Source organism: Ornithorhynchus anatinus, chromosome 17 (genome assembly GCF_004115215.2).
Source record: "Ornithorhynchus anatinus isolate Pmale09 chromosome 17, mOrnAna1.pri.v4, whole genome shotgun sequence".
NCBI classification, from domain to species: Eukaryota; Metazoa; Chordata; class Mammalia; order Monotremata; family Ornithorhynchidae; genus Ornithorhynchus; species Ornithorhynchus anatinus.
In genome coordinates, this window is record NC_041744.1 from 12,808,256 (window position 1) to 12,819,884 (window position 11,629).

Below are 11,629 nucleotides of genomic sequence, written 5' to 3' on the forward strand. Positions count from 1 at the left end.
CATTTCCTTCTCCCCCTTCCTTTCCTACATCTCTGCCCTATCTCTCTTCCCTTTCCTTCCTTTCCCTTACATCTTCTTTATGCCCTTTGTTAAGCATTTATTATGTATCAGGCGCTATACTAAGCACTGGGGTAGATATAAGGCAACCAGGTTAGACACAGTCCCTGTCCCACATGGGGCTCACAGGCTTAATTCCCATTTTACAGATGAGGGAACTGAAGCACAGAGAAGCTAAGTGATTTGCCCGAGATCACAAAGCAGACTAGTGCAGCTGTGACTAGAGCCCAGGTCCTTCTGATTTCCAGGCCCATGTCTTATCCATTAGGGCATGCTGCTTCCTTCCACTTTCCCTCTCCAAAAGTGTCTTTTGCCATCCACACAACTACCATGTTGATACAAGCTGACCTCCCAGCTTCCCGTCTCTCCCCATTCCAGTCCATACTTTACTCTGCTGCCCGGATCATTTTTCTACAAAAACGTTTAGGTTTTGTTTCTGTATTCCTTAAGAACCTCTGGTGGTTGCACATCCACATCCACATCAAACAAAAAGGCCTCACCTTTGGCTTTAAAGCACTGAATCCACTTGCCCCCTCCTACCTCAGCTTGCTACTCTCCTACTACAACCCAGCCAACACACTTCACTCTTCTAATGCTAACCTTCTTATTACCTCCATCTCTTTCATCTTGCCCCGACCCCTTGCCCATGTCCCTCCTCTGGCCTAGAACGCCCTTCCTCTTCAAATCTGACAGACTACTCTTCCCCTACTTCAAAGCCTTATTGAGGGCACATCTCCTCCAAGAGGCTTTCCCTGACTAATCCCTCCTTTCCTCTTTTCCCACTCCCTTCTGTGTCACCCTGACTTGCTTCCTTTGTTCATCCCCCTTCCCACCTCCACACCACTTATGTCCATATCTGTAATTTATTTATTTTTATGAGTGTCTGTCTCCCCCACTAGCCTGTAAACTCATTCTGTGTAGGGAATATATCTGTTTATTGTCATATTGTACTCTCCCAAACATTTAGCACAGTGCTTTCCACACAGTAAGAACTCAGTCAACACAATTGAACAAATGAAGAAGCTGCGGGTGTCGCGTGGAGCCCCTGGAAGGCGGAGGCAGCGCCGGGCAAGTAGGACCAGGTCCCGCGGGCCTGGGGCTGGAGACTGAGCTGGGGCTCTCGGTTTGAACAGGTCCCGTCCCCGCCCCCCCATCTCCCTGCAAATAATAATAATGATAATGTTGGTATTTGTTAAGCGCTTACTATGTGCTGAGCACTATTCTAAGCACTGGGGTAGTTACAGGGTAATTAGGTTGTCCCACTTGAGGTTCACAGTCTTAAACCCCATTTTAAAGATGAGGGAACTGAGACACAGAGAAGTTAAGTGACATCTCCATCCCGCCCCACGCCTCCCTATCTCTCCACATCTCGCCCTTCCCGCCCCACTCACTTTTGCCTCTTCCCACCCCTCCCTGCCCTTCCATATCCCTCTTTTCCCCACCCCTTCATACCCCTCCCCACACCACACCTCCCTGCCCTTCCTCACCCCTCTTGATTCTATCTATTGCTACTGTTTTTGTCTGTCCGTCTCCCCCGATTAGACTGTAATCCCGTCAAAGGGCAGGGGCTGTCTCTATCTGTTACCGATTTGTCCATTCCAAGCGCTTAGTTCAGTGCTCTGCACATAGTAAGCGCTCAATAAAGAATCCCAGCTCTGCCACTTAGCTGTGTGGCTGTGGGCAGGTCACTTAACTTCTCTGTGCCTCAGTTACCCCATCTGTAAAATGGGGATGAAGATTGTGAGCCTCATGTGGGACAAACTGATTACTTTGTATACCCCAGCGCTTAGAACAGTGCTCTGCACACAGTAAGCGCTTAACAAATACCAACATTATTAAAGGCCATTGAATGAATATTCATCCCTCCCCACTCCTCCCCACCCCTCCCCACCCTTCGACATCTCTCCACGTCTTTCCCCACCCCGCCCCTCTCAGGGCCGCGCCTTCGGGGGGAGAAGCAGCAGCAACTGCTGCTGCAGCAACTGCAGCAGCAGCAGCAACTGCAGCAGCAGCAGCAACTGCAGCAGCAGCAGCAACTGCAGCAGCAGCAGCAACTGCAGCAGCAGCAGCAACTGCAGCAGCAGCAGCAACTGCAGCAGCAGCAGCAACTGCAGCAGCAGCAGCAACTGCAGCAGCAGCAGCAACTGCAGCAGCGAAAGGCCCCAGGACCCGCGCGCTCAACAGCCCCACCTAGTGGCCAGATGTTGCCTCGGCGGGTCCTGCCTGTCCTTGGGCCGCCCTTGGGCCTCGCCGCCCTTGGGCCTTGCTCCCCTGCCCGGCCAAGGAGGAGGGTGGGGAGGAGTGACAGCGGGGACGGGAGGGACGAGGAAGGACGGAGGGAGAAGAAGGGCTGGACTCTCGCCTCCTCCCTCCCCCTGCCCCTGGGAACCCGGGGGGAGGGGACACTCAGAGCCCCTTGAGGGCCGCCCCCCTGTCTTATTGGTTTAGGTGTAATCACAATAATGATGGCATTTGTTAAGCTCTTACTATGTGCAAAGCACTATTCTAAGCGCTGAGAACTCTGCTGGGCAGGGATTGTCTCCGTCTGTTGCCGAATTGTCCATTCCAAGCGCTTAGTACAGTGCCCTGCACAGAGTAATGACGTCGGTATTTGTTAGGCGCTTACTATGTGCAGAGCACGGTTCTAAGCCAGGGTACTCAGGTTGTCCCACGTGAGGCTCACAGTTAATCCCCATTTTCCAGATGAGGTAACTGAGGCACAGAGAAGTTAAGTGACTTGCCCACAGTCACACAGCTGACGAGTGGCAGAGCCGGGAGTCGAACCCATGACCTCTGACTCCGAACCCGGGCTCTTTTCCACCGAGCCACGCTGCTTCCCAATGAATGGATCACCCCCAAAACTTAGAACTGTACAGCGCTTGCCTAGTTCGGCGCTTGATTAACGACACCGATGATAATGACGACAGCAACAACAAGAGCAGCAACAATAATAATAATCACGGTGATGCTAATAATAACAACAACAACAATCATCCTCCTCATCATTATCACCCTCCTCCTGCCACCTAACCTGGTTAGGAAGACAGCAGGAGTCTGTAAACGCACAGGACTAAATATGGCTGTTGAGGGAAATCGGGGGCCCTGGGGGAGGGGCAGTGTGGAAAAATAAAACTATGGGAAAAAATAATTTTATTAATTAAGAAACAGCACGGAAAGAGCACGGAGTCACATGGGTCCTGCGCCCTAGTCCAGATTCTCTCATGAGGTTATAGTGCAACAATGGGAAGGTTCTTGCACCACAGTTTCTTCACCAGTAAAATAGGAATAATAATACCTGTCTCCTGACCGCTTAGAGATATTGGGAAGATAATAATAATAATAATAATAATGGTATTTGTTAAGCGCTTACTATGTGCCACGCATTGTTCTAAGCGATGGGGTAGATACAAGGTAATCAGGTTGTCCCACATGGGGCTCACAGTCTTAATCCCCATTTTACAGATGAGGGAACTGAGGCACAGAGAAGTTAAGTGACTTGCCCAAAGCTACACAGCAGACAAGTGGTGGAGCCGGGATTAGAATAGGATAAAATGCCGTAACTAATGTGAAAACACTTTTGATAAATTAAAGTGCGAAGCAAACCTCAGGAGATATTTTTATTGCTATTACTGTTATCATCAATGGTATTTATTGAGTGCTCACTCTGTTCAGAGCACTGTGCAGAGCACTTGGGAGAATACAATGCAACAGAGTTGGTAGACGGATTCCCTGTCTATGTTCTCTGATCAGCCATGGGAATCCTGTGCCCCCAGGTTTCCGATGTCAACCCAGGGTGAGGATGTTGGGCATTTCGCGGCAGACTCCCTTCTGCAGAGGCAGGTGTAGCAGCATGACGGAATGGCTAGAGCACGGTCCTGGGAGTCAGAAGGTCACGGGTTCTAATTCCGACTCCGCTACTTGTCTGCTGTGTGACCTTGGCAAGTCATTTCACCTCTCTGGGCTTCAGTTACCTCATCTGTAAAATGGGGATTGAGAGTGAGCCCCACATTGGACTGGGGCTGCGTCCAACTCGATTTGCTTGTATCCACCCCAGGGCTTATATACTTGGCATATAGTAAGCATTAAACAAATAGCATCATTATTATTAGGTGCAGCCTCCATAGCTCGAGAATCCCAGAAAGGCCCTCCCTCTTACCTCCCCAAGGTATCCACTCGGGCTGAGTGCTCATCCGAGGGCGAGTCGGTGACCACCGTGTTGGGGTAAGGGCTGGAGGTAGATGGTCTTCCTGTGATCGCAGGCCAAGAGGTGGGATTTAAGCTCCCTCATTTCTCCTAGATGCCAACACATTTTTTAAATATCATTTTGTTAAGGGCTTTACTAACTGCTCGAAACTGTACTAAGGGCTGGGAGATAGAAGATACAAGCATGGCTTAGTGGATAGTGCACAGGCCTGAGAGTCAGGAGGTCGTGGGTCCCAATTCCAAATCTGCCACTTGTCTGCTGTGTGACCTTAGGGAAGCCGCTTCACTTCTCACTTCTTCAACTCATCTGTAAAATGCGGATTAAGACGGTGAGCCCCGTGTGGGACAGACACTGTGTCCAACCCGATTTGCTTGTATCCAACCCCAGTGCTTAGTAGAGTGCCTGACACTCAGTAAGAGTTAAGCGAATACTACAATTATTATTATCATTATTAAGGTTAGACACAGTCCCTGTCCCACATGGGGCTCACAGTCTTAATCCCCTTACAGATGAGGTAACTAAGGCCCAAAGAAGGTGAGCGACTTGCCCAAGGTCACCCAGCAGACATACTGTTGCTGCATTGTACTTCCCGAGCGCTTAGTACACTGCTTTGCACGCAGTAAGCGCTCAATAAATACGATTGAAAGCATGACTGTGGCGGAGCTGGGCTTGGAGCCCAGGTCCTCTGACACCGAGGATGGAGTTCTTTCCACTGGAACACGTTGCTTCTCAAGTCTCCTACGTCTCAACGGACTTCTTCAACCTCTCCCTAGGGTGTCTCTTTGCCTTTTGTCTCTTTGTCTCTTTGTCTCTGCAGAGACACCAGGTCGCTGCGGTGGCGTCGCATTGGGGCTCTGCGGGGCTCTGACCTGGGGCGACACCTGGTGGTGAGACGGGGAATGGCCTGCAGCATCCCCGTCTCCCCACCCGTCGCAGGCCGAAGATTCCTCTAGTATTTATTCATTCATTCAGTCGTATTTATTGAGCGCTGACTATGTGCAGAGCACTGTGCTGATGATAATGTTGGTATTTGTTAAGCGCTTACTATCTGCCGAGCACTGTTCTAAGCGCTGGGGTAGATACAGGGTAATCAGGTTGGCCCACGTGAGGCTCACAGTCTTCATCCCCATTTTCCAGGTGAATAATAATAATGTTGGTATTTGTTAAGCGCTTACTATGTGCAGAGCACTGTTCTAAGCGCTGGGGTAGATACAGGGTAATCAGGTTGGCCCACGTGAGGCTCACAGTTAATCCCCATTTTCCAGATGAGGTAACTGAGGCACGGAGAAGTTAAGTGACTTGCCCCCAGTCACACAGCTGACAAGTGGCAGAGCCGGGAGTCGAACCCATGACCTCTGACTCCGAGGCCCAGGCTTTTTCCACTGAGCCACGCTGCTTTAATCCCCCTTTTACAGATGAGGGAACTGGGGCACAGAGAAGTGAGGTGACTCGCCCACAGTCACAAAGCCGACATGTGGCCGAGGCGGGATTCGAACCCATGACCTCTGACTCCCAAGCCCGGGCTCTCTCCACTGAGCCACGCTGCTGTATTAAGCGCTTGGAATGTACAATTCGGCAACAGATAGAGACAATCCCTGCCCAATGACGGGCTCACCATCTAATCAGGGGAGGGAGACAGCAGAGCAAAACAGAAGGAAACAAAAATAATAATAATGATGGTATTTTTTTAAGCGCTTACTATGTACAAAGCACTGTGCTAAGCTCTGGGGGGATACTAGGTGATCAGGTTGTCCCACGTGGTGCTCACAGTTTTAATCCCCATTTTACAGATGAGGTAATTGAGGCACAGAGATGTTGAGTGACTTGCCCAAAGTCACACAGCTGGCTAGAGGCGGAGCCGGGATTAGAACCCATAACCTCTGACTCCCAAGCCCAGATTCTTTCCACTGAGCCACGCTGCTTCTCAACAAGACAACAATATCACGATAAATAGAATCAGGGGATGCACACCTCATTAACACAATAAATAGGGTAATAAATAATATATACAAATGAGCACAGCGCTGAGGGAAGGGGAAGGAGGGAGAGGGAGGAGCAGAGGGTGGGGAGGGGAGGGGGAGCAGAGGGAAAGGGGGGAGCTCAGTCTGGGAAGGCCTCTTGGAGGAGGTGAGCTTGAGCGCCTAACTGTGTGTAGAGCGCACCCCGGTTTCTCCAGACAGGAGGAGAAGACTTCATCATTCAAATCCGGATCATTCAATTCCATGAAGAAGAATGATACAAATCGGTTTGCGCCCCCGCGGAATGAGACCAACCTCGATTTCAGGATTAGAGAGAATCCTTCTCGTTTTAGTAAGAGCCAGAAAACTTTCCCCAAGGTCTCCCCAGATCCTTCTGCTTCCCCACCTTCCCTATCGATTCAATCGTATTTATTGAGCGCTTACTGTACTTACTGAGTACTGTACTGAGCTCTGTACTAAACGCTTCCCTGGGCCCCGGGAGCAGAGAAGAGCGGCAGGAGGGGAGGAAAGAGTGGAAGCGAGTTGGGACGGGAGGGAAGGAGAAATCAAATCAATCAATCGATGGATGGTATTTATTGAATGCTTACCGTGTGCAGAGAGTACTGTTCTAAGCGCTTGGGAGTACAATACAACAGAGTTGGTAGACACGTTCCTCTCTCACAAGGGGCTCTGTCTAATCGACAGAGCGGGGAGGGGAGACTTGTTTTTAGTGTCAACCTGGGGGATGTTTTTATCCCAAATAGTTCTGGGCAAACCTATGTTCGCACATACTCACGCACATGAACACATGCATATAATAATTATAGTATTTGTTAAGCACTTACTATGTTCTAAGCACTGGGGTAGATACAAGGTAATCAGGTTGTCCCACGTGGGATTCACAGTCTTAATCCCCATTTTACAGATGGGCTAATAGGGACAGGAGAGTTAAGTGGCTTGCCCAAGGTCACAGAGCAGACAAGTGGTGGAGTCGGGATTAGAACCCACATCCTCTGATTCCCAAGCCCGAGCTCTACACACACACACACACAACCTACCCACCTGCACGCTCAGCTTCAGCTCATACTTCACCCTCCAAGACACACTAGGATTTTGAGAACTTCAGAGCTACCCTCCCTCTTCTCCCCTCCTCCCCCTTCTTCCTCCCCCTCCTTCCTCCCCTTCCCCTTTCCCTTCCCCTCCTCCATCCCTTTCCCCCTTCTTCCTTCCCCTTCCCCTCTTTCCCCTCCCCTCTTCTCCACCTTCCTCTTCCCTCCCCCTCTCCCTCCCTCCCTTCAGGACCGTAGTGGGATACACCGCAACCACTTAGTAAATGCCACTGTTTGGTTGATTAATTGATTGATTGATTGATTGATCCGCCAGCCCAGTGTCTCCACCTGTCCCTCCGCGGCCCCTCCACCCCCGCGGAAGAACCATTCCCTTCGGGGTCGGTAGGCCTCAGCTGGAGCTCTCCACCGAGACAAGGATGCATCAAGAGCCTTCTGTCCTTTAGTTATAAAGTGTGGAAATAAAGTCACCCCTCCCTCCCGGCCTCATTCCCTGCTGACCCCAGCCCTCTGCCGTCGCCCCCAGCCTCTTCTCTTAGTGGGAGGACCCCCAGGGCCCAAAGGTTTCACCCCAAAATAGCAAGCTCCAAGTTGGAAGGAGGGACTGAAGGCGGGAGGGGGTGAAATGTTTCATTCTAATAATAGTAATAATTATAACATTTGTCAAGTGCTTACTTTGTACCAGGCACTGTACTAAGCTCTGAGGTGGATACAAGCAAATGGGGTTGGACACAGTCCCTGTCCCACGTGGGCCTCACAATCTCAATCCCCATTTTACAGATGAGATAACCGAGGCCTAGAGAATTGAAGTGACTTGCCCAAAGTCCCCAGCAGACAAATGGCAGAGCTGGGGTTAGAACCCACGACCTTCTGAATCCCAGGCCCGTGCTCTATCCACTATGCCCTGCTGCTTCCCAGCTCCCAGTCTGAATTACACAGGAGATTGTGGGGGGTAGTGGGGACCTCCCCCCACCTGCCCCTTCCCTCCTCCACCCCAGATCCCTGAGATTAAAAAAAGGGGGGATGCGGGGCAGGGAGTGGGGTGTCTGCCCTTGTGTCCCTGCAGACGCGTTTTTCTGTAAGCACATCTAAGGAGTGTGGGTGGTGTGAAAATGTAGGTGTGTCCCTGCCCTTGTGTGCACACCTGCCAGTATATTCCTCTGCCTGCGTGTGCACCTGCCTGCATCTGTGACCCCGTCCATGTATGCTCACCTGCCTGGGGGTGTGCTCTTGGTTGTGTTTGTGTGCCCTTGTCCGTGTGTCTGCAGTTCCCCACCTATGAGGGGTGTCCCTGTCCATTGTATGCACACCTGCCTCTGTGTAACCTTGTTCCTGTATGTGTAGCCCTAACTGTGGATCTCTTTGACCGTGTGTGCCCACTTGCCTGGTTAGAGTAGAAGCGTGGTTTAGTGGAATGAGCCCAAGTCAGAGGATATGGGTTCCAATCCTGGCTCCGCCACTTGTCTGTTGTGTGACCTTGGGCAATCCACTTCACTTCTCTATGCCTCAGTTACCTCATCTGTAAAATGGGGATCGAGACTGTAAGCCCCACGTGGGACAGGGACTGCGTCCAACCTGATTTGTTTGTATCCACTCCAGTGCTTAGTACAGTGCCTGACACATAGTAAGCGCTTAATACATACCATAATAATAATTATTATTATAAAATGGAGATTAAGACTGTGAGCCCCACATGGGACAACTTGATTACCTTATATACCTCAGCGCTCAGAACAGAGCTTGGCACGTAGAAAGCGCTTAACAAACACCATTATCATTATTATTATCATCCTCTTACCAGGCTCTCCCAGGAGGGGTGAGAAGCTTAGTCGCAGCAAGAACTTGGTACTTTTCCTCGCTCCTCTCCCACATCGTCCCGTTCTCTGAGTGTACCCCCACTTCCCCACTCGGTCATAGACTGCGATGCTGGGGGAAGTGGGGAGGAGAGCAAACCGAAACCCAGACTGAAAAGCAGGATAAAGGTGGCCCGGAGCATGCTTACACCTCACACACACCCTGTCCTTATAAACACACTACAGTTGTCTGTGTTTGCATGTGTGCATCCTTGTAGATATTGGGGGTTTGAGCACATCCTGCTCTGTGAGTGTCTGTGGTAGACCACAGATGTGCAAACTTTTCAGAAAAGAAGAAAGTGAGGGTGAGGGGTATTGGGAGGGGGAGTAGAGGATAAGCAACAGGTCAACCACAAGGGGCCCCCATCATCCCTTCTCTGGACTTTCCCACCGTCCGGCAGCTGGACACTCCTGGAGATCGCGCTTGCGCTCGCACACACACACACAAACACACATTTACACACGTACTGTCACTTCATCAACCTCAAGTCATCCAGCCCCCAGGTCCTGGCCCTAGAAGGGTTAAGGAGCCTCCAGGCCCTGTGGCCATTAGGGAAGAGAGACAGAGAAAGAGAGAGAGAGAAGGAGGGAGGGGATGCTGGGGAGATGGGGCTAATTGGCGAGAAGCCCTGGACAATGGAGGCAGCTGGGGCAGAGCGCGGGTGGGGGGTGGCTTAATTGGGAGCTGGGTGGGGGGAAGCTCCCTGCCCTTTGTGGGGCGGGGGGAGGCGTCAGTATGTCTACTTGGCCCCTTCCCAGCCAAACTTAACCCCTGCAGCGTGGGGAGGGCAGAGGCCCCCGCGTCTGGTCTTTCGAGGGGCAGGATTGCCGAGTCCTTCCGGGAGGACTGCCGGGGCTTAGGGCTCCGTGGGGATGATCCTGGACCCCAGGGGGACCTCCCCCCTCCACGGAGGAACGGAGGGAGGGAGGAAGGCCTGAGGAAGCCCTGGCCTGGGGAAGCGGGGACAACTGTTGGAGCTCTGCTGGGCATTTCAGTAGCAGGGAGGCCCCTCTTTCCCATCTGAGCCTGAATCGTCAAAGACACACACCGTGATGGGTGCACACAGACAATCTTGGCACACAACCAACGATGGGCGCACATACACAATGTTGGCACGCACGCACACAACGGTAGGGATCATGCACACCCCCCCCCCACACCCCCGCACCCACACTGGTGAGCTCCCACACCCACAGCCAAATTCCTGCATACACCCTCACACAAAGTATCCCTCAGAGGCAAACATATTTGCATACGCCCTCTCTGTTGCCGCCCGGATTAAGTGTCCCCAGCCCAGGACTGGTCTTGGCCATTTCCCAGTGTCCACCCCCTGCAGGCCAGGGGTCCTGCGGGGAGGGAGGGAGGGAGGGAGAGGTGTGTGGGGTCCCGTTCCCAAGCCCAGGGGCGTGAGACCACGAGAGGAGGAGATGCTTCAACGGAGACCCTCCCCGGGACCGGGAGAGTTTGTGTTCGGTCCGGCCTGTCGACAGGGGGAGAGCTCGGATCACCATTCAGGAACTCCATGATCCCGTTCTCCAAGGCGCTTTTGCTCAGGGGTCCCTCCCCACCCCTCTTCTCGGGCCACAGGGTATATTCCTGAAACTGTCCCTCAGGAACTGGAGACGTCAAGACCTAAACAAGGACCCTCCCCCCAATTTCCATCAGTCTGCTCTCTCCTTGCCCCACCTCATCACCGCACAGCATTCCCCCCTTCTAGGGATTATCTCTTTTTGTTCCTGAATTGTACTTTCCAGGTGCTTAGTACAGTGCTCTGCACACAGTAAGCGCTCAATAAATACGATTGAATGAATGAATGAATGACTGTGATGACTCAAGGTGGCTTAGTGGAAAGAACACGGGCTTGGAGTCAGGTTCTAAGCCCGCTCCGCCACTTTGCTGTGTGACCTGGGGCAAACCACTTAACTTCACTTAGCTTCAGTTATCTCACCTGTAAAATGGGAATCAAGACTGTGAGCCCCAAGTGGCACAACCTGATTACCTTGTCTCCACCCCAGCGCTTAGAACAGCGCTTGGCACAATGGTAAACGCTTAACAAATACCATTATTATTATCAGTGTCTCAGCAAGGGACTCCCTCAAGGGCAGGATGACCCGATAGAGAGGACAGGGAAGCCCTAGGGTTGGCGGGGAGACGGACAGCTTTTATCTTACTTGACTTCAGCCTGATTTCCTTGGGTGTCCGTCTGATTTCTCTCCAACCCGGGCTGCAACAGAAAACCCTCCGGACCAGCTTGGCCTCAGCCCGGCCTCGCCCCGGCCTGGGACCTCTGGCCCAGTGTCGGACGGAGGCCATGCGGCTCGGGCCGACTCATCCGTTCTCTTCTGGCCACTGGGCAATCTCGTTAGAGAAGCAGAGTGGCTTAGTGTCAAGAGTCCGGGCTTGGGAGTCAGAGGTCGTGGGTTCTAATCCCGCCCTGCCACTCGTCTGCCGTGTGACCTCGGCAGGCCACTTCACTTCTCTGTGCCTCA